The 24,685-nt window shown below is 34.6% G+C and overlaps 1 long non-coding RNA gene across 1 annotated transcript in view; it reads right to left on the bottom strand.

Moving 5' to 3' along the window:
• The window catches only part of LOC149787107 (uncharacterized), a 458,590-nt gene that overhangs the window by 262,811 nt on the left and 171,094 nt on the right, over positions 1 to 24,685 (bottom strand). The window lies entirely within an intron of this gene.

Raw genomic sequence — 24,685 nt, 5'->3', positions numbered from 1 at the left:
AGGGACGGCAGAGCTTCATCAAATATCTCCCAGTTGTCTTAGCATAGATATTTAGATTTCATTAGTCCATTACGTTCGTTCTTATTTGTTTTGTTTATTTAGTATCAATTTTGAATTTGGACGAGGGAACGGTGAACTAAGTCATTAAAAAACGAACCTAGTGTTTCATATGTGTGAACAATTATGTGTCGTTCCTTGCTACATAAAAATTATATATATTATAAATGAGATAGGCTGTGCCCGAGTGAGGGTCCACATTTTCTTTATTTATGTTTATCCTGCCTCGGATTAAGCCTTATCTTATTCTTATTTACCTTAACCAGTTGGAAAAAATTTCGAAATGGTTTATATTTTGGGTTAGACCTTAAGTTAGAATGGGTAACCTTTTGATAGTACCCGTGTTTGGGTTTTGATTGTCCATATGCTTCATGTTGGAACTTCTGACACTCTTTCCAATCCTGTTCACTTCGCGTGGCTCTTTGTGACGTAGCCCTGCGTCGTATGTGCACCTTACTTCACCCACATAACGGTCCCCTGTCCCCTCTCTAAGTTAATAAAAAGACATCCGTGTTGTGTCATTTAAGAATTTAAGGATATTTATTGTTATATTAGTATTTTCTAATCTACACATTAGTCGTGAGCATGTTGATTAGAAGGAAAAGATTTTTTTGATGCACCGGAGGAGATTCCTTAGAATGGTGTTATAATTTATTCCCTTGAGGTGAAAGCTGAAATCGGGGACTCAGCCCGCGCCTTGGCGGTACTCTCCCCTATGCGATAGGTAAATTGAGTCCCCGCCCCCTCCCCCCGTTTCCTATCTCCTAATTTGTTAATTTTGGTTTATGTTTTCCCATGAGATGAGAGGTGAGGCCGGAGCTCCAGCCCGCGCACTGGCGGTACACACCCCTATGCAGGCGATAAACCGAAGCCACCCATCTCCCCCTCCCCCGGTCTCGATGTTCTGCTTCTCAGATGACCTTCAAATCGTGATTACCTGACCGCAGCCCATCATTGTGCTGTAATGTATTCCTTTATTTTATTAACTATTTGTCTGTCGACATTTCCATCTAAATATAATGTGTTACTCCTCTGATACCTCTCTTTTTATTTTTACATATATCCATTATTAGCTTAATCTTTTCTCGCATTGAACCATGACGTGATTCTTTGTAAAAATCTGTTTTTTTTGCAGAGATTTTTGGGGATCATTTTTATCATTCGCCTCCTTTTTGCAACATCCTTTGTTAGCCATGCGTTATGTATATATTTAAACACGAGGCTTTGTATTTTTAACTAATTTATTTTCGCCCAGTGCCCCCATGCTCTATCCCAGTTAACTTCAAAGTGTTCTTGCTCTATTTTGCATCTTTGGTTTTTTGGTTATATCTTCTCTTATCCAATCATATGTTTTATTTGGGTTTTGTTCCCATAGTTCTTTTTTATCTCTGTATTTTACTAGTAAATCTTTAATATAGCTGAGTTTTCTAGGTGTCTCTAATTAATTTGTTAATTTAGTATTCTTGTATATATTTTCTCTATTTCTCATATATATATATATATTCCTTCTCATGGTATCTTTGGTTCGGAATTAATTATTTTAATTCTATTTAAAATATTAGCCCACTTTGTTAATATTGGACTGGGCAGAGCCAATCCTACCCTTTTTGTGTCCTATACAGTGTTTCCTTTTTTAAATAATGTGTTTTGTAACTCCATATATAATTGATTATATCATTGTCTATCTTATCTAGTTTATTATTGTCTAAATCTGTTGACTTTAGAATGTAATTTGTTTTCGAATACATATATGTGTTGGTCACTTGGGCCTGCTGGATTATGCATAATGGGTAAGTGCCCAGATCTTAACGTTTTTATTTATTTTCAGTGCTTTGTAGTTTTTCTGTTCTTCGCCCCTACCGAAATATATACCCAGAGCCTTAACCCGATCTTTTATAAGATTTGGGGTAAGTCCTGGGTGGTTCCTCCACCAGTTTCCTATTTTTAAGATCTCCGTTTTAACCTGATTTATTTCAATTAATATTTTACTTAAAATTTTTGAATCAATGTTTAGGAGGTAGATAGGCCTCCAATTATTAAAATCTTCTCTATCTCCATTCTCTTTATAGATTATTGTGATTACCTTTTCCCTGATTGTTTTTGTCATTGTATCATTTTTCAGGAAAATATTATTATATAACCACTCAAGAATAGGCGACAACTCGCCTTGGATTCTTTTGTATAATTCTGCGATGAGTCCATCTCTGCATGGGGATTTCCCTTTTGCTAGTCTGTTAATTATAGTCTTAATTTCATCAACTGAGATAAAATCGTCACATTAATCTTTATGTTCTGATGAAATTATCTCGCATTGTATTCCTTCCAAATAATCATTTATAATGTTGGAGTCAATTTTCTGGGTTAGATACAAATTTCTAAAAATATTGTTTGATGTTTTACATGATTTCTGTTTTCCTTGATATTTCTTTGTTTTCGTTGTCTCTTAGTTTATCTATATGTCCCCCACCACCACGTCTTAGCTCTTTCCTTTTATATAGTCCTTCTGCGTTTTTGTATATTTTCGAGAACTTTCTTGTCCTTATCTTTCTCTCTTTGTTTTCCTACTCCATAATTTTGTCTAGTCTTTCTTTTAAGAATTTTTCCCTTTCATTTGTAATTGTTCTGTCTAGTTGTTTTTTTTAATCGCGTCTTTTTCCATCTTCTGCATTTCTCTTCTTCTAGTCAAAAATTATATTGTTATCTTTTTAATTTGTTTTTCAAAGAATCCCATTCACCAATTATATCTTTATTTCCCTTATTTTTAAAATCTATAATTTCTTTGTTAATTAACTCAGTAAATTCGTTCTCTTCAAGAATCTTATTGTTCAATTTCCATTTGCCTTTCCACCACTTATGTTGACTTTTTGTATTAAATTCAATATTTATCAGATTATAGTCGGATATCTTAAACTTTGTTATTTCCGCGTTTATATATATATATTGTTTTCATAATTTGTGCAGTAAAATTTATCTAATCTACTACCTTGTTTATTTTTATATTCATATGTATATTCCCTTCTTACTATATTAAGTCTTCTGTAAATGTTTTTTTATATATTAAATTTTCCATTATTTCTTTAAATCTTTTATCATTTATTGTTAGTTCCCCTACCCTGTCTATTTCATCTCCCACCCAGTTAAAATCCCCTCTTATAATAAAGATTTCCACGTAGTATTTATTCAAGTATTTGTATAGCATTCTCCCTGCAAAGAAATCCCTTTCATTTATCCTTCCCAGTTACTGTTCCCTCTGTTTTTATAATAGTAGGTACCCCTCCCTTATATCCTCATGTTTAAAATCATTTAAAACTCTCACTGCATTTAGCTTTTCTTCAGTCGTAGCTAGCAGTTCTTTGGAGCATTTATAATGAGTTTCTTGGATAAGAATTACATCATAATTTGTCCCTTTTGCGGGGTTGACTCTCCCGATATAGTGTTATTGCTCTCTTGTGAGGAGCTTGATCTTGACTATGCGATGTTCCTTTTTAATCTTAGTTTTGGTATCGGTGTTGACGTTAAAGGCTTTATGCCTATAACGTCCACCGTATCATGTACTTTTTCTCAGGGCTGTCCCTCTAGCAAATTTTATTCCTCTTGCAGGAGTGCAAATCTATTTTTCAGCGGCCCAAATCCCCCTTTGCTGGGTGTTTGCTTTTTCCTTGATTTGTTTGGATTTAAAAGCATTTCCCAATCCTGGCTTTGCTGAGAGTTATCCTCTCCTGGTATCACTGTTACATCAATGTTTGGAATTTGAGTGTTATAAGTGGTGTCTATTGTTTCCTCTTCTATGGTACTACCTATTACTTGGGATTTCTTTATTTCCTGGGATTTCTGCACAGGTGCGTCATGGCTTTCACCTTCTGTCCTAATCTCTGATTAGATTCTCGATTTTGGTATGTATGCCTTCTTTCCCCTCTTTACTGTTTGCGATTTTGTTTGCATATGTGGGGGCCGCCGGTTGGGTTTTACGATCCTTTGGACCAGGTCCCAATTGCCGGCATCTCGGACATACTCTGTCTAATTCACTCCCCCTGTACCAAGTTTTCAGCAAGAAACCTATTACGTAGAAGAACGTTGATATTTTTCTTGCGTCTTCTTCGGGGATGATGATGATTCTGACTCCGGATTTAACATCTCGGAATCCCCAAATTGTTGCTAGTTTACTTGTCTTTACTTTTTTTTTTATTCATTTCTATATTGTTAACAATTTCCTGGTTGGTTATCTATATCCAGGAAGAGACCGGATACAAAAATGTATATTTCTTTGGTCTCTACCACTCGTACAATTGGTGATGTGAGACTAAGAACCGCTTTGAACCCTTTTACTTCTATTTCTGTTGTTTCGAGTACAGGGATTTCAAAGTGTTTTGGGTAAGTCACATATTTGTTCAAAGCCGCATTATGTAGTCCATCAATTTCCTCAAGTTTGATTCACATAGTTTTCAATGACATCAGAATTTCTGATTGTCTCGGGCAAGTTTGTATTTACCCAAAATCAATAATTTGGCGTCCCGGGGGTGATGGTAAGCCAGCAGTCTTTGCCCTAGTCCATTACTTTCCAACTTAGTGTGGAAATATGTACTCAGTTTCGTTCCAATTGTTTGTACATTTCCTGTATTAGGCATATTTAATACAATTTGGACTGAGTAGAGTTCACTGCTTCTTCTAATTTAAAAATAATTTTCAATGAACAGGTCTCACACCAAAATTATCCAAGTTATTGTACTAATGTCTGAGTTTTAGTTTAGTTTCCCCGCCATAAATGAGCAAAATAACTTTCTAGGTACACTAGTTGTGGAGAAAAAAATTCCAATATTCAAAACAAAGAAAATTATAATCGAAAAGTTGAAAAATGAAATGAACAATACAAGATTGAAAAGAAAACAAATGAACAATTTAAAAAATGAAAAGCTTGAATAAATACCAAACAAAATGCACCAGAGGTGGACTTTCTTGCTGTTTCACTTACTAGCCAAAACGTTTCAAATTACGAGTTAAGTCTCTGAGTGGCTACAGCTAAAATTCCCTGTTCAACACTAAGTTTCCACTCTGATAAAAAAACGTCTCTACCCTACGAGCTCCTTTACTTTTCGTCGCTTCGTTAGTACTTTGCCACTGGATGCCTTCTCGGCACTTTTAACACATTATTGGCAATATCTTGTGGAGGAATGAGACCTTGGAGGTTTGGGTGAGTACGTAACCCTGTGACCTCTAGATTACCAGCCCGACTTTTCACTATCAGGACAACCGCGGCTGTCTATTTGCTCTTGTCAACTGAATAACTAGCAAGTTTTCGATAAGCTACCTTTTTTTTCTGTTTGATCCATCCAAGTGGAAGCATACATTTGTATCCATCGTAGCCATCACCTATCTGTCAGTCTGCCATATTTACAGAATGATTTACGACTATGAAGGATATACTCTGGACGTAACATGGTAACATATTTGCTAAGGAGATTGATAAGTAAATGCTGTGTGGAAAACATTTAAATGGATAAAAGTAAGTGTTCCGTCTCCAAATGCAGCTTGTCAGATATTTTTCTGCATGTTGGTGATTTCAAAGTGACTATCAGTGATCACAAATCTTTCATTTAACTTGATACTTTCCAGGCTGGTTGTGTTCAGCTTTCATAATAATCTGATGAGATATGCGATGAGTAGATTCCATTCATAGGTGTTGAAAATTATACTCTATGATGTTTCAACATTTTTTAAATGCCCGCATGTTTATTTTTAATACTTTCCGGCAACATTTTAGGTAGAAACAAGTGAATTAATCATTCAGTTTGAATAGCCTCAAATTGCTAATTATGTTGCTATTAACAGTGCCAGAAAGCATTATCGAGTCAATGAGACGTCAACAAAACTATCATGACGTAAAACAGCCGTGTGGTTCAGGATAATTAAGATGTCTACTAATTGCAAATGAGCTGTTGTTTATTTATTTACCACGCGCGAGAAATGGCTACCGGCGTTTTGATTGAGGTATGGGGCTATGCAGATTTGTTCCTATTACATCAACAATGAAACAGACATAGAATTAATCTGAAAACATAAAATGCATCAGTTGAAATAAAAATTATAAAGATAAAAACATTATACTTTTGGGATTATACTGGATGTTTTGTTATTGAAACAGGAAACTATGATATAGAATATAACAAGTAATACTTAAAGTTGATATTATTGTAATAACATAATTATATTGATAAGACTCATGTGTAAAATACAATCTTAAGAAGTTACTACAATCTTAAGGAGGAAGAGTTGTTTCTTTTTAAACCAATCAAATAATACTGTATGTGAATTTACTAGCTATATGAACAAGCGGCTACACTGAAAAGAATAAAGTCGTCTCTGACGTCACTAATAAATATATCTTAGTATCAAATTTTTTTGTTGTAATTATGAAATTCAGAAACAATTTGAAGTAGGAATGATGTGCTTCGGTGCCATATTTGATGAGCTTTGATAAAAAGAGTTATCAATGTGACTGGATTGTCGTATTAAAGTGACTGAAACACTTGTGTACGCTATCATAGGTATTGTGCATTTTTTCTAAGAACATTGCTGTTGTTTAGTACCGTTTCTTACGAATTATCTTGCAATGTACTTTTGTTTATTTTAACCTTTCAGTGAAAACTAAAAAAGACCCAATAGGCTTTCCTACTGAAACATTTCCAAATGGAATTATGAGGAACAAAGCAGCCCATGACCTCTATTGCGTATCTCGCACAATCGCCAAAGGACGACTGATGTTTTAATCAAAGACTCAAAAGCCATCTTGGACCACATTAGACCCCTTTATTACTTACAACACTCCGAAATATCGCCCATTTAGCTTAAACATTCCAGATTACATTATTAAAATAATTCATTAATTTGTTGTGTACACATATTAGCCATAATCCCATTACTTACGTAATCCAATCCTTCACAATAAAGGTTGAAGATCCACCTTAGTGTGTTTCTTGCAACGAATCCTTCACCGTGAGGCACTTTCTAATAGATTTTTCAAACTCCAACCTATAGGAAATCGTTACAATAATGTTTAGCAAATGAAGGAACATATTGATACGGTAAACGTGTCTTGCATTTTAAATTTCTTGAAAGAATTAAACATTTATTATATAGTGTTGTGAGCAACCCCTTTTCACTGGAGTATTTTAACCAACATTTGTACAGTTAATGACCGAATGTATCTTTTACTATCTGCTTACCATTTATAAACACCATTTACATCCACAGGTAATAGGGAACATTCATATATTTTTACAGTATCATCATTATTTATCTACATTTATCGCACGTTGGTAACAAACTTGTTTGATGCAAACAGGTTTCATTAAAATTCACAGCCAATCAACCAACCAACCAACCAACCAGCCCATGACTCAGGCATGCACCATTGCACTGGCTACAACGACTGCTGGAACACTTCCTGTGGCATCATACTGGTTCTCGCTGGTTTCTGCAATGCATGAATCGAACGCGTAAAAATTACCGTTTTTCAATTTTTCAAAAAGCCCCAAAATTATCTTTATGTTAAAATGCGAAGGATGTCAACCATAAGAATATATGTGCGGTAAAATGCCTTAAAAACTGTATTTTTATCATACCGCCGGTAGATACTATGATACACGTGTATGATAAAGCTATGTGAGTTAACTCAAGGAAACTGTTCCCCATCCATAGCTCACAGGCTTCGTTTATCTAAATAAAGTTTACAGCTTTTGATAGAAGTATGATAAGCAGACGATCTTCATAAGAGTGAGAGGCATACATACTAATCAGTTTAGAGTCTTTCACCAGCTTGAAAATACATTGCCGTTTTTCATCAGCGCGACCGAAGTTCGCTCAGGTAAATTGGTGTATTCCACAAGTCCGTTGAAAACTTCTCTTAGAATACAGGAGGGTATCAGTCTGAAATTAGACGGACCCCATGCGCCGGGTTATCGGAGTTTATGATAACCGACCGCCATTGTTTATCGGGGTACCACTCCTCAGGTGATAAAAACTTTATAATTGAACTACTGGCAATTGTCTTAGGTAGATCACAGAAATCAAACGATTTAACCAATTAAACGTTGCAAGAGAAATGTTATAACAAAGCCTTATGAATATATCATATTAGTTAGGAATTTGGCCAAGGAACTTAAACTCAGGCGTAATAACAGAGGAATCGTTGACTCCAAAGAACGTAATAAACAATCGTTACTGTGTGTGTGTGTATATATATATATATATATATATATATATATATATATATATATATATATATAACTGAGGAAACGTAGTATCCAAGAACGTAATAAACAATCATTACTGAGTGTGTGTATAAAATCTGACACATGTCCATAACCAGATGGGTGACGGCCTTTTATCAAATCCTACAGCGCCTTTTTGCAGTGGAATTATTTGTACTCGGTTCGTTATTATGGAAGTGATGTTGACGAGATGCGGATAAACAAATTGGCCTAGTAGACACGTTGGGAGAAGAAGAATTGGCAAAGTAGACAAGTTGAAAAAGGACCTGTTATATATTCTTTGGGAATAGTCAAAACTGGATACACTTGGCACCATTTGCTACATTTAATTTATGATTGGTTAAAGAGGTGTAACTTATACACTTAACTGTGCCAAACATGGTCGGTTGTGAACTGAATAACAGGCAAGTTAACCTGGATGTATTTTCAATGAACATTGTATGGTTGTTAATTAGATCCTCATCGTCACTTGTCACCTTTCAGGTACTTGTAATGCCTAGGAGATACATAGGCTTTGACAAGGAAAATTATACATGACGACAACATAATTGAAACTCAAGGAAATGGGCAACCATTTCCATTGTGTAGTGAGTCTCGGCGTCTAAACGCAGAACTTACGTAAACTCTAAGTACGAACTGCATGACCCTGTGAGGAATGTTTGAGTGTTGTACTCACTACGAAAGATCAGCATTCAGTGCACAAGGCGGTGCATCCTTCTGATTACATAACTTAACCAGAATCACCACCTACATTGGGTGGAAGGCTGCCTCTCTCACCTCGAGGCATTCACAGACAAAGTTTAGGAACTACAAGCCAAAATAAACGAATAATGGACCAAAACAAAACACTTGACCAACATTTTGACCGGTGGATGGGCCATATTAACTTTATATGTTTATCCCACGTGCTCCACATTGCACATCTTTCACTGTCCGTAAAATTTGATTAGGAGCAAATTTCAGTCGCATAATTTTGAAAACGTTTTAAATCACACTAGCAGACTGCTGGATTGTACTGACATAGATTTACTTTAAGAGATAGTCTGATTTGAGGACTTTGAGTTTGATCCCAAGTTCCATCCTCAAATCAGATTTCGGAATATTGATCTATGAATGAATTTTATTATTTATCATAGAGTAAAGCTCTCTCACATACAAATGGTCACAAATGAAGTCTACCTTTCAACCAGCCTTATTGAAATCGAAATCTCTAACATATCAATACGATGATAACTTCGCCCACCACTAATGTGGTTCATTGAATTGAAACATCTGCCAAGCTAATCGACAAACATTGCAGCACTATCTGGTCCAGACGCTCTTCTCAACAAATAATATGAAATTTTTCTACCTCACAAGGCAACCATTTGTCAACGACAGAAAGCGTCAGACGGTTTGTTGGTTAGTAAGTCTTGTTTCTTATAGGCTGAACATGATTTTTCAGCACATGATTGACTTTACATAACCGCAAACATAACTGGTGGAAGAAGAATCCTGGAACCTATCGAGAACCAACTTCCCAGGGGAAGCTAGTACGCGTGGGGTTGGTGAGTAGATGAGTGGTTGTTGGCCAGTCTATCTGTACATTGGTTAGTGGGTTGAATTATTTGTCAGTAGGTGATGTATGTACAAATGAATGAAACTTATTAACATTACCATCCCCCTTGAATTCAGTGTCATTTTCGGCCCATAAAGAAAACACAACAATAGCAATAAACAAATATGACCCCACCACCGAAAAAGCACAGATAGGTACAAAGTAAAATCTAGTGCTAATTTGTAACTTTACCATCTGGTCTGTACCCTAAGTATCATTTTATACCCCCCTCCCCCGAAAAAATGGGCTTGAGTAGAAAAAAAAATGTTACGTCCAAGATTAATGTTAATATCCCGCATATAATCACTTTTGTACCTACATTTCCTTACTATACTACTTACAAAGTTTTCTGAAGTTCTACTGGGCGATGTAGTTATGACAACCCACAGACGGATGGACGGTTAGACTTGGGGTATCATAATGTCTCCAACTCTTATTAGTGGGAATAATTTCATCAGCTGTCGATTTACTATTTTGTCATCTAATACGGTTTTAATTAACCTGTATTTTAATTAACCTGTATTTTAATTATTCTGTATTTTAATTATTTTGTGTTTGTACATGTTGTACATGTCCTGTATTTGTACATGTCCTGTGTTTGTACAACATGTCCTGTATTTGTACATGTCCTGTATTTGTACATGTTGTACATGTCCTGTATTTGTACATATCCTGTATTTGTACAACATGTCCTGTATTTGTACATGTCCTGGTCCTGTATTTGTACATGTCCTGTATTTGTACAACATGTCCTGTATTTGTACGTGTCCTGTATTTGTACAACATGTCCTGTATTTGTACATGTCCTGTATTTGTACATGTTGTACATGTAATGTATTTGTACATGTTAACATGCTTTCAGCCTCGTCATTTACAGCAAAACCTGTTTTGTGGAACAATTGCGTCTGACAGGCTGTTGTCTGCAATGGGCATATTTTCTCAGCACTTGTTTTGTTTTAATTTATACAGTATTGACCTTAAATAAACAGTCGATGTTCATAACGGACACTCCATTGCGTGTCCGCTAAATACATATTTAATTGATTATACATTTGATTGCAAACAGAATGACTCATCTATTTGAAAAGTTATAACATTAAGAACTATTCCTACAATCAAACAAAGAATGGTCTTGAACGTACCACGTGATAATATCGTAAATTGAATGAAAGAATGATTTATAGTTTGCAACAACGTCTTATATGTATCCCTCTCTTAAATCTCAAAATCTTGAACAGAGTCAAATAAATCTTGGACACAATAAAAATAATATTGGACACAGTAAAATAATCTTGGACACAACCTTGTTAGTTAAGCTTTTCTATTGATAGTAAAATGTCTTAGATTTCCAGACCTATATAAATTTATTTCTGTATTAATATCATTTTTTTAAAACTCGTTTAGTTTAATTGATATAAATTGTCGTGGTTTTCTAAATTCGTTTACTTTCGTTACTAGCGTTCGTCGTGGCTTTTGTGAACCCGAACCTCGACAGTTTTCGTAAACCAAGTTTTGTGTTCGAGTTCGTGGTTGTTTCGAGTACGTCGAGGTGGTAGACTGTCAGCATAGAAAATACTTACGCCAGGGCTGAGATTCATTCAAGCGATGCCGGAGAGATATTATTCTCTCAGTTATACACGTGTTACTGCATTGAAAATGAAACATTCATATCATCGTTTAATGGACAACGCACCCTTTCCTTAGCCATGATCACATAATTTACTTTGTTTGGTCATTGTTCCCAAAATGTATCCCTCTTTGTAGTCATTGTGCAGATAATTTATCTATTTATTAGGTCATTGTTTCCATTATTAACACATTATTTAGTAATTGCTCCCATAATTTTAACCTTTACATGGTTTTTGTTTCCATTTATATACACATTTAAATTTGGAATAACACCGCTACTTTATCATCATCTGTCATTTTAATATACAGTGTTATTCTTAGTTTCAGGAAGTTGTTTTTAGAAATTATTTGCTGCTTTTTGCCTTTGATTTATATGAAATTCGATATAGGATTTAAGGTACGGGTTTTGTTAAATCAAAAAAAAAACCCTCTCTTTTTTTGGTTTTTAAGATAATAGAGTCTAAAGCTTTGAGTTTATATAGTGAATATTACATTTTATCATTGTTTCTCAATGCATCTACTAGTTTACCTCTTTTCTTACTACTGGTACGAACACCTGCTAACATCAGAGAAATGATTTGTGTAAGGGAGATAACTCATTTATTCTTTCTTTACCTCAACACGCCGTTTCCATTGCATCCGGCACATGAATACAAAACATAGTTCAGATGTAAATTAACATCATCTTGTGCATGTAATTCATATTATATGATGAACCTAAATCACCTCATATATGTAATATATTGCATGAAAATATTACACCATCTCATATATGCAATATACGTTATACGAAGAAAGGACGCTCTCTCATGTATGTAATATGTATGATATGAAGAAAGAAACCATCTCGAGCATGTAATATATTATATGAAGAAAAGAGATTATCTCATACATGTGGTATACATATTATATGAAGAAAGAACATCGTCCCATGCATGTAATATACATTATACGTTTGTATTTGTGTTACGGATTTTTTAACATTGATTTAACAATTTGAGTCATAACGCTACGATATCTGCAGTGTCAGTTTAAAGTGATGTCTAGCACTGGGGTATCATGCCACAGAGATCTGGTATCATGTCCCACCCAGTCACATTAGCTTGACACCAGTCGGACCAGTCCTAACACTCAGCTCTTCATGCTGAGATCCAAGTAATGCATCTGTTAGTAGAATTTTGTAAGTCTTTGGTATTTCTCGGCCGGGTTCGAACCCGTTCTATTCCGCGAACTCTCTGACCACTTAGGCCACCGGAGTGGTCTATATTATTAGAAGGAATGACATGTCTTAAAATAAATTTGTTTTAATGACAACATCTTATAGACGTAATATACGTTATATGAAGAAATAGCATTACCTTTTACACAGGACATTATTTGACACACCTAACTTACATTATGTGAGGGAAGAAATCGTAACACAGTTAATATAATCCTGTTGAATGAGTGTATGTTTCTGTTCTATACCATTGGCGCAGTGAATTGTATCATTGTTAAATTGTATAACATAATATTGAAAAACTGCTGTACATACCTTATGGATATGATAGTGAAATATCTAGACGGTAGGAATAGACACATACGTACAATGAACTAATACCAGGAAAATAATACTTACTTTGCAATTACTGGTATGTCATGCAAAATGAGTATGACAGATTGTACGATGAGTAATAATTTCCATAGAAAACATATGTTATACAACATATGTTAGCCAAATGAATTAAATCGATATCTTGAGGAAACAAAAATACACTTTAGAGCTTGGAACGGAAGAAATAACCAAATTTCCATGTGGGAATAAAATACAATATTATAAAGCACATCTCACAGGAATTATCGGGACAGTAACAATCTTCAATCGGCAAACACGAGAGAGACACCTAATGGAAAAACACAATCTGCCTGTATATAAAACATTTTGTGTATATCTAGATTATATACGTAACTTTTGTCCATGATTGAGATTGTACTTTACGATAATGATCATTTGTAAACAACATCTTTAATACCGAACTTTTGTTCGAGACAGTAAGTTTTAAATAGCATGTTGATATAGCTTTTTGAGTTTAGAATATTCTAGAAACAGACATATTTGCAATTTGATTGTAATTGTCCGTTAGAATTACTCACATCTAGGTCAAGTAAAATGTGTATAAACAGGGACCTGGTAAACAAATAATTAATTCCCATCTTGATACCTGTCTCTGGAATCTATTTGTTATCAGAATTTACAGTTGTGTGCAGATATTGTTCGAGGGGAATTATTTAAATTATCCATGGAAATTACTAAGTGCTCATTGACTTTGTATTAGCACACTGCACGTATTTTAGAACTATTGAGAACTCGTGTAGAAACATTCTGGATTGCATCATTGTGGCACATCAGGACATTCAAAACTATTAGTTATTTTATAGCAAAATAAAAACAAAAAAGCGTCAGCAAAAGTACAAGACGGCAACAATAATCTAGAAAATAATAATAATAATAATAATAATAATAATAATAACCTCTTAATTGCATACTTTTTGGTAGTGAGCCGTATGCTGGCATAGAAAAATCAACGTACACCGTAACCTGCAAACAAGGATATGGTTCAAATCTAGAAAAGCCCATCAACGTTTGTAGGTAAGTGACAGAGCGCAATCAGTAAAGTTGGAATCTTAAAATCAGAATGATTCCTTGAACCATGGACCTGACGTATGCCCATACACCATGCATTATTACTCGTTTCCAAATACGCTGAGAGCCTGGTTTACTGTAAGGGATATAATCGCAAAAGTTATGTCCGATTTCTTAGAGGATTACTCTCCCGTGGATAAGTTGGCTATTCCTTAAACTAGAAACCATTGTGTATCCTGTTAGAATTTGATCTGATTGTCCGCTTAATGTATTAAAGATGTCTATTTTCAAAATTCCGCACTGTACTTACGGTATAAACAAGTACTTCGAAATGGGTGGAGCACATTATAACGTTATATGGTGTAGCAAGAAAGGGTGGCCAACGTCTCGATCAAAGGCATCGATCGTATAATTTTCGGGGTGCGGGTCGGGATTTTTTTTCGAACCAGATTTGTTTTTCTTTAATCTCTCAAAATATATTTCTCTGAACGTTATATAATGGATATATTTATTGATTTAAAAATATAATTTTATTTTTGTCAAAGTTGCAGACCAAGAATGTCGCTGATTGTAAACTAATGTAAACCCCACCCCAGCTTACTACAAACAGCCATATGGAGAGGTGGTCGCTGTATACAGATTACCGTTAGTACGGGCTTAAATATTTCTTTTGAAGTGTACTCATCTCTACTTTCCTCTCCGTTAAGTCAAATACCGCAGAGGATATTTGATCATTACGCAATGCTATGCCAGCACTGTGAATCGTCGTTACGTAATGCTATGCCAGCACTGTGAATCATCGTTACGTAAAGCTATGCCAGCACTGTGAAGTGAATGATCGTTACGTAATGATATGTCAGCACTGTGAATCATCGTTACGTAATGATATGATGGCAGCACTGTGAATCATCGTTATTTAATGCTATGCCAGCACTGTGAATCATCGTTACGTAATGCTATGCCATCACCGTGAATCATCATTACGTAATGCTATGCCATCACCGTGATTCCTCATTACGTAATGCTATGCCAGCACTGTGAATCATCGCTACGTAATGCTATGACAGCACTGTGAATCATCGCTACGCAATGCTATGACAGCACTGTGAATCAGATCTCAGGTAAATTCTGAAGAAAAAAACACAACTATAGATAGTCTTCACTTAAGTAACTAGTATGACTTTATTTTGTCAAAACCATCCACATATTTTTTTAACCATGTTTCTAGCATATGAAGCAACATTTTTGGTATAATTATTTGGTGATATTTCTTTGTCATGAATTTCGTCCCATATCAAAAGTGATCTCCCTTTACTTTAGGAAAACACAATAAGCCCGGACTAATTTTCTCCCTTAATGTAAATAACACTAAACCATATTTCACTTTAGTAAGGTTACCAAGTTAGTTAGTTAATTTAGTTAAAGAGACTTGCGCACAGATGTACATGTGCCCTGGTTTATTCCTGCACAGCAGGATGATAACTGATCATGAGGGAAGGAAACAGTGCCTCATCCCTCAGGCTTTTATGCTCTCAAAGAGTGCTACTAATTTAGCCGTAAGCTAGCGAAACTTGTTGGTTCATGCTAGTTGAATGTGAGGCTGACACAAGTGGGAATAATCCCAGCACGCACTTTTGTATGGTTACCAGGTCTTGCCTAATCTGATTCTCCTACATGATACGTATATGAATAAATATCATGGCTAATCGGGAAATATGTATTTCTGTCTGTCTGTCTGTCTGATGTAAAAATGCATGTACTTGCAGCTGCAAGGACAGCCGCACTGGTGGTCGTGACGTTAGTAGTAGTAGTAGTAACTTTTGTTGATCCAGTACTCCTACAGCTACTACTATCAATACTAATCATCTGCATCTGAGAGAGAGAGAGAGAGAGAGAGAGAGAGGGAGAGAGGGAGAGAGAGAGGGAGAGAGAGAGAGAGAGAGAGAGAGAGAGAGAGAGAGAGGGAGAGAGGGAGAGGGAGAGGGAGAGAGAGAGAGAGGGAGAGAGAGAGAGAGAGAGAGAGAGAGGGAGAGAGAGAGAGAGAGAGAGAATCACACATATGCTGCAAACTGTTGATTATTAACATTAAGCAATCAAGTATCAGGGAACAAGAATACAACCATATATCATTTATTCTCTATAGAAACCACATGTCCAAGTAAATTTTGTTTTATCTATATTAGCATTTATTAAATATTTAACCTCATAGATTATAAAAATTTGGTTGAAACACAACAAAAAGTAATAAAAATATTCTTAATGTTTACCATGCTAAACAGGTTGACTTCCTATCTTACCCGTTACAACTTGGGGCCATAAACTTTCCTGGGACCCTAATTAAACTTTTATACAAATCAAATGGGACCATACTTTGACATATTCTATTCAAATGGGACAATAATTCAACATTTAGACAATTCGATTTGGACCATACCATTATACCATTTGAATGGGACGCTAATTTGACATTTATATCATTTGAATGAGACCTTAATTTGACGTTAATGCCATTCGATTGAGACCGTAATTTAACATTAACACTATTCGTAGCTGGGGAATTTCTTAGTATATTATATTCTTGTGAATCAAACCTTGGTGGTGGTTAATACTGCTTTATGATCCAGGATGTCGTACATCTTTGGTATGGACTGTCATTGCACATAAAAGAAAGAAACGAACATAATTATTCTCCTCCTTCCCATCGGCATCATCGCGAGATTTTTACTGTAAATTATGTCCCTGATGTTACCAGGTGAAAAGCAGCGTATAAAAAGGAATCTTAATGTTTTCGATAGTGACAAATTTGATAGTGATGATGATGATGATGATGATGATGAATATTATTAGAAGAGGAGGAAATGAGGAGGAAGTGGTTTTTGCAAAACAGTTCCTTCCGATACATTAAATATAAATACAACTTCCGATACACTAAATATAAACACAACTTCCGATACATTAAATATAAATAACACTTCCGGTTCATTAAATATAAATACAAGCAATGAAAGGTCAGTATCTGACTTAAATTGAAACAAATTTAATTTTAAATTGTTGCATTTCCTGCCTATAAAGGAACAGCCGAGACTTAGTGGAGGATAAGGTATCGGACTCATTACCAGAATGGCGCTGGTTCGATTCCCACCATTGGGTTAGCGTAGAATGTCTACCCTAGTATGTCCCTTGGGAAAGACATTTTACTCTGCGTTGATAGGTACTATCGAACGCAAGAACGAACGAACGAAAGAATGAATGAATGAATGAATGAATGAATGAATGAATGAATGAATGAAAAACAAGAGACCCCTGATGGGACTGATTATCTAATGTGTGAAAATATTTTGTAGGAATTCAATATATAATCATTTCTTCCTTTTCACTGGTTTGTGTTAAATCATCGTTGACATTCTTCAGCGATAAAAAAAGTTCTTTATTTTAAAGCTATTGCCTGTGGTGGAAATGCTGTATGTCAGACTGGCACCATTTTAAATTAATACTAAATAGATTTCATAAGACTTTTAGTGCAAACCCCCAGTGCCGTTTTACCAAATAGGCAGAGTAGGCACTGCCTAATGACTGCCTAAGGGCCTCCGCAGGATTTAATCAGGCCCTGCAAACTCCACCATGATACCATAAACAACGTATGGACGGTAATTTTAAAAATGACCTATGTGCCTGGCATGTTTATCGTCACATTTGCACAAGTTTCATTTAGGGCCAACTTGAAATCATGAGAAATCTACCAGTGGAAACTCTGTGTGGAATACTAGATATAATGACCGCCATGTATAGCCTATCATGTCCTAAACGAATGGCTTCAACCTTAGAACAACTTATTAGCATAGGTTCAAGGTACCACTTGATTTAGATGTCACTGATTGGTCAGTCTTGCTGTTAATAATTATATCGTTCGTATTTCACATTTGTTTAATAAGGTAATTCTATTTATAACATTGTTTTCTGAAATGTAACGTTTAAAATAATCAAATTATATTTAAATGTATTAATGTTTTCAAAAATATTTTGTGATATAAATGTGTTAGTGTTTTAATTACTTTTTTGTGTCCTTTGTCTTCCTTGAGAAATGGCCTATAATAAAGGAAGATATAGCAAATTTAGTTTAGGGTCTCAAAATAAATTTTGGTTGAAACATTGCACTGTGCTGAACACCAACACCACACACAACAGCACAAACCACTTTCTGACAGTTCTCACTTTCTTTTTTTTTTTCTATGAAAATCAATAACATATTGTAAGCAAAGTTCAAATTGGTATGGCATGCAGACATATGGTTTTCATAAATTTGACCATACGTGAGTTGGCATGATTGGACTCCAGTTACAGTTATTAATTCTGTGTTAGTAATACGTATCCACAAATGCAGTCCCATTTGATTATTTCCTTTCAACTTTTGGTGGTGATCCTTGGCTGAGATTTAGGCATTTATGGTATTGTATTAAATAGGGTTTGTTTGTTTTAAAATATGATTATTATGGCGTGATTCTTATGTTTAGGATTTGGAAACACTGAAAAGTTTAGTACTGACAGTCAGTTAAACTCGGTACCACTGAGGACTATACTTTCGGAACAGCTGTTGCTCAAATGGCACAGATAGGATGGGATAGTTTTGAGAATTTACCCCCCCCCTGTCAAATTTCTTAACTGAAAGACAAAAATGTGACATTTTTTAGCATCTATTGTTCAATACTGGAAGAATAAAATATATTGATATATTTGTTAATTAGGTGTTTTGTCGTGTGTTGTTCTTGAAACTGGTGCAAAGTATGTTCACCTCATATAGTTACTTAATAGCTTTTAGGCAGGAAAATATTAATAGGCGGCTAAAAAGCAGAGTCAGATATCCGTAGCACTAAACACAATGGGTTGAAGGCAAGTAATATATTTTAAAATTGGGCCTGGATGTCATCCATTTTGGAATTGTACCTAAATGTTTGGTACACAATATTATCCTTTAAAAAATATCACGTAAGAAAAGTTGTTGCAAATACAGTGTAAGTATGCCTGTGCCAAAAAAGTGGAATGCATTAACTTTCGTTAACTTGTCAGTCCCAATGAATACTTTTCTTATGTTTTTATTCATTATAGCTATTGTAAACTATGGATCTTTTTGGCACGGCTAGTGTTCTGTATTTTTTCAGTGATTTGTTTGGATTGGATAGGTTGATTCAATTTGTTCATGACAAATATTCCTTATAATATTAAGATTACCTGCTATGTTGTCTTGTTACAATCAATCAGACCTGCTAATTTATGTTATTGCTTTTTAAAAAATTATCTATGTAGGTGATTATTATAATAGTAATCATTATTCATTAGTCTTATGATGCTACCTTTTGTTCTTTTATTTTCCCATAGCCATCGTTCTGTATGAAGCACTTAGTGCAGGGAAGATAACTTCTTTTGCACCTCTATGTTAGTATGTATTTCACTATAATGCATTTGAAGAAGGCTGTATGATACAATTCACATTGGTATGGTTTCCCTCAGCATGTATCCCAGATAAATGGAACATCCACTACCATTTCAATCATTTATCCAGGAGAATATGAGCATCATTGGTCTTTTCTATCAGGTTGCAGAAAATCTTTAGAGAATTACGTCACAATTACTATTATTATTATGATTATCATCATCATCATCATTACTATTTCATTATTATCATCATCAATATTATTATTATTATATCATTATTATTATTATTATTATTATTATCCACAAAAGAAATGCTTTAGAAATATTCCAAAAATTACGTGAATTAACACTTTACTATTGATCTGAATGAGTACATGTCCCACACACAAATCTCCATCCTTGTTTACAGCGTACATGGCTCTTAGTAAGACATTAAGATGTCCCATACGTAAATCTCCATTCTTGTCCAGAGTATATGCAGATCAAAATAAGACAATTAGTAGATCGCATGAGATCTGTTTGTAGCTATAGTTCATTTGCCAAGCATATAATTGGCTTTTTGCACATAAAATATCCTAAAATGTTATATCCATCACGAAACAGCTTACTTACAGCAATATCTTTGCTTTAGTTCTTTGCCACTCAACTCTGTGTAAATAGTTGTAAGTACAGTCATATCAGAGGACGTTGTAGCTACTGTCATAATGTACATCTGTCACGGAATTGTATAAATCCTTTTATTTATTTACAACATATAGTCGGGTTTCGTTTTTTTTTTTTTGTGTAATGATACCCGATGGTGATTTATATATATTGTACAATATTTGGAAACAGTGAGTTCGGTTCATCCTATGCCGCACGTGCGAAGTGCTTTCGATGGGAAAAAAACAAATGCTTCCAGCGCACAGACGATGTATGGCTACATTGTCTGTGTATAAATACCTCCCCTTAAGACTAAATCTACACATTACGGAACTTCTTGTCAGTAAGCGGTCCACTTAAAGACTTGCACATCTTCAGCTATAGAGGTATGTGAGTTATTTATTAATTTCTTGTGTATAAATTATAACTATTGTATTAACACCTTTATCTATGCATATTTTCTATGTAGCGTCTGTTTACTTAGTATAATGCAAATATTTTCTATTCTTGTTTGTCACTTAGCAATAGATTTAGATTAGCAATATAAAGTTGCATATTTAATAAAATTTAGTACCGTAGGATTCTTATCGGGCACGGGTAAGTTCACTTCTGAACCTGTGTATTCCTTTGTAATTATTGTGCCGATAATGTAATCTGTATAGCTTACCCTATATAACGTCATTACTTTTCATCGTATATGCCAGTGTCATGCCTAGTACACGGTTTAAGATGTATTTTCAGCTGATCGGAGTCGACGTGGTATCAGCTGCAGAGCTAACATAGAAACTGATCATATCAGCTGTAAAGCTGAACCATAGCAGCTGTAGAGCTGAGTGAACAGTGTTTCTGGTTTAGTAGCACGTGATCGGGTGTTGCTGACCGATTGGTGGGCGCTGATTACTTGATTGACCAAGGAATTGAATGGTGGTCCGTGACTACCTGGAATACTGACTGCTTGATTGACCAGTGTGACTGGTAGCCAGGTGTGCTGGGGACGGAGTGTTTAACGCCATACAAGTAATCTTTTAGCCGTGGGCTAATTTTAGGGTTTTTAATACAGTGTTTTGGGATTGTATATATTTGTATCTCTGTCCCCTTGTTTTCATCATTTTACTATTTGAATAAACTACGTCATTTTTCACTGAGTTAATTCATTTTTTTACTATTTGAGTAAAACACCTCATTCTTTTAGTCGTGTGAAATTACCGTGAATCATTCTCCTTTGTCCTTGTACTGTGTAAGGTCATTTGTGTTTCGATTTTTGCATTATTAGGATCGTGTGGATTATTTTAATTTGTCCAATATTTTTATCTTATACACGCACGTATTAATCATAATTCTTTTTTTATTCACGTTATTCATCATTAAACATTGTATTTGTATCACCATCAAGTGTTCTGTTACAAATCCGAAACCTAACCCGGTTATCTTGTTACAGCATCTATATTTTGTGCTTGACCTTGGTCAGTATGAGGGTAAGGACCTACCAGATTTCTCACTTTTTGATAAACATGTTACAAAATTAATACTTGTTAATGAGTTTAATTTGTATAGTAAGATAATTATTACTAAGATAAAAACATGTTTACTACTGTTGAGTTCAAGGTTCAATTTTTAAAATAGAAATTACGAATGTTCCAAAAGCAAGTGGTTTATGAATTTGATGTGAACATTATCCTCATCCTGGTTCTGTTAATGTGTCTTAGCTTTTTATGGAAATGTTGTTTTTTTCAGTATTAGTTATTCTGTGTCTTAACATCAGTCTAAGTGGATCAAATTTTGATAAGTTGTCAAAATTTTAATTTATACGTTTCAATTATTCATCGGAATTATAAAATTTTCTTTGACTTTAGGACTAAATTGCTTTTCTGGAATTATTGTGAATTTATTCAAGAACATTTTGGATTATATCATTGTCATACGTTAAAACTGTTAGCAAATTAACGCTATTTCCAGATTACTAGCACATCACAAAACATTCAGTATCCGAATTCTTTTGGAACACTGCTGGAATTCATTTCTACTACTTTGAACTAATTCGAAATACTGTTTAAGTTTATTTATAAATGTTCACTTTGTACTCTTGGGAAATACATTGCTTGTTAAATTTTGCACAAAAGAAATATTTCATTTTTTTTCTTTTCTGTTAATTCAGGACCATAGAGTCATTACACTACCATTCACGAGACCAGCTGAAAGCAGCATGCTAAGGTCCTAGTATGTGGCATATGTCTTATTATAGCGCCTTTTGAAATGTTCAGACTGATAATTAAGCTTGAAGCAAAAGTGCATTTGTTTTGCCAGTCTATGCTTTACTGTACTGACTATGTATGATAGAGAGAGAGAAAATCTATTATTACTTTAATCTTTCTCTCAGTGCTGTTGCTTCTAAGTCAGATAATCTCACAAATTATATTACAACCAATGCCCAGTTGTTGTCTGATCTTACATTTAATGTTTCCGGACTGATTGGTGACTGATTATAGAACCAATTGAAGATTCGCAGCAGTAAGACCTCTCCATCAGACCATTGGGAACGGGAACATGAACATAATGGTGCACACGGTATAATGCAATTGCATGTGTTATATTTAATGCAGTTACATGTGTAATAGTTTCAACTAATATTGTGGTAAAAACTACGGACTTAAACTTAAAATCAGTTACTTCACTGGCAATGACAAAAATAAGGCAGTTCTGTCAACGGAATATTGCTATTACTCACAGTATATTTTTAACCAATACTGACTAATCAGTCTTGAATTTTCGGTAATGCCTATGTCGTGTGTGTGCCCAAACCCAAAATAATACATAATTTTAAATATACACCAAACAGAACTCAATATCCTTAGTATCAAGACGATTACGTTATGTCTGATTTTCACCCTTTTCTGTTTTTGAAATTGAGCTATATATATATATATATATATATATATATATATATATATATATATATATATATATAATCAACAATGATCTTTTCTTTTTTCTCAGATGAATAGCATTTACTCTCGGTTGATATAAATTATTCAGTTATCATCGTCTAGCTAATAAACTGGGACCCCATGGATAGGAGCCACTAATTCACCATGACAGATGTTGAACACACGGGAAACATCAGTATAAACCTTTAGGAATCTCCACCAAGCAGTGAAAATGTGAAGAATGTTCAAGTCCTGAATCAAAGCAGCTGTCCATGAATTTTCACCACTACTATTTATTTTGAACGCCGCTTTCATTTGTACTAGGTACACTAATAAGAATCTCTTCCTGAGATGCATGAAAATGGCCATAGGTACAGGATTTGTGTTTTCGCATCATATTGATCACCTTGCTATTGCAAGTTACATTTTGTACCTGAATGTAAGTGTAATGAGTTGAAGGGTGGACTGGCATTTTCCAATATCCTAAATATGTTGCAATATTGTAAGTTTCATCACATTGAATATCAATTGTCTTGTCTTACCGCACAGCAAATTAACGTTTTTCATTTTATCTTGGATATTTGCTAAAATCTTAGTGTCTGGATTTTAAATCAGAATGGTATTGTACATTTTGTTATGAGCCCTGTATCGGAATAAATTGCCTTTACTCATATATTTTGGCTGCTATATGTTTCATAAAGTTTACTTATTCATATTTTTTAATTCATCTTTTGTAAAATTGCATTAATTTTGCTTCATAAATTAGTACACGTGAAATTCAATTTTAATGATTATTCTTTCTTGTAAGGTTTAATATTGTTGGATTTATATTTACCTTGCTTGAGATAATAGGCAAGCAGATAAATATGTAAGTTTTGGTTTCAATCAGCCTTAGGAGTGTATATATCATCATCAGTTCCTCTTTATTAAAACTAAAATTTGAAAATGGATTTTATTGTGAGAAGAGTATAGATTTCCTCAGAATGTCTCTATTTTCTATGAGATCCTACTGTACAATTTTCTCACTTGTTACACTCTTGTTATGGGTATATTGTTGTGAGATCCCACTCCAGATTTCTCACTTGTTACATTCTTGTTATGGGTATACTTTTTATGAGATCGGTCTCTTCAAGTTTCTCAGTTTGCTACACTTTTGTTTTTTGTGAGCAATATTTCCTGGCTTAAAGTCAAAGTGTCTCCAGTTAAAATAATGCATGGTGGTCCCCTTTACGTTGAATATGACTGGTGTTTCTGATTTGGATTTTAAGATGCGTCTGAATGATATAATATGTACTGGTAGAAATACGTTTAGCATTATTTATATTATTTCTTTGCATCAAGGTGACAGTCTGGCGAAACTCACTTTTTGCCTTAGCTTTCACACCACTACATTCGTGAATGTCGTATGTGTCAAGTGATGGAATGCAAAATGAACCTGTCAACTGCCATAAACTCTTTTTAATATATTGTTACAAAACCCCTCCAATTAAGGCACTTGAAGACATCCAACATGTCA

Source organism: Sinohyriopsis cumingii, chromosome 12, assembly GCF_028554795.1.
Source record: "Sinohyriopsis cumingii isolate HCF-2022 chromosome 12, ASM2855479v2, whole genome shotgun sequence".
In the NCBI taxonomy this organism is placed as follows: domain Eukaryota; kingdom Metazoa; phylum Mollusca; class Bivalvia; order Unionida; family Unionidae; genus Sinohyriopsis; species Sinohyriopsis cumingii.
The sequence above is the reverse complement of the archived record's forward strand: the minus strand, read 5'-3'. Positions and strand labels throughout refer to the sequence as shown.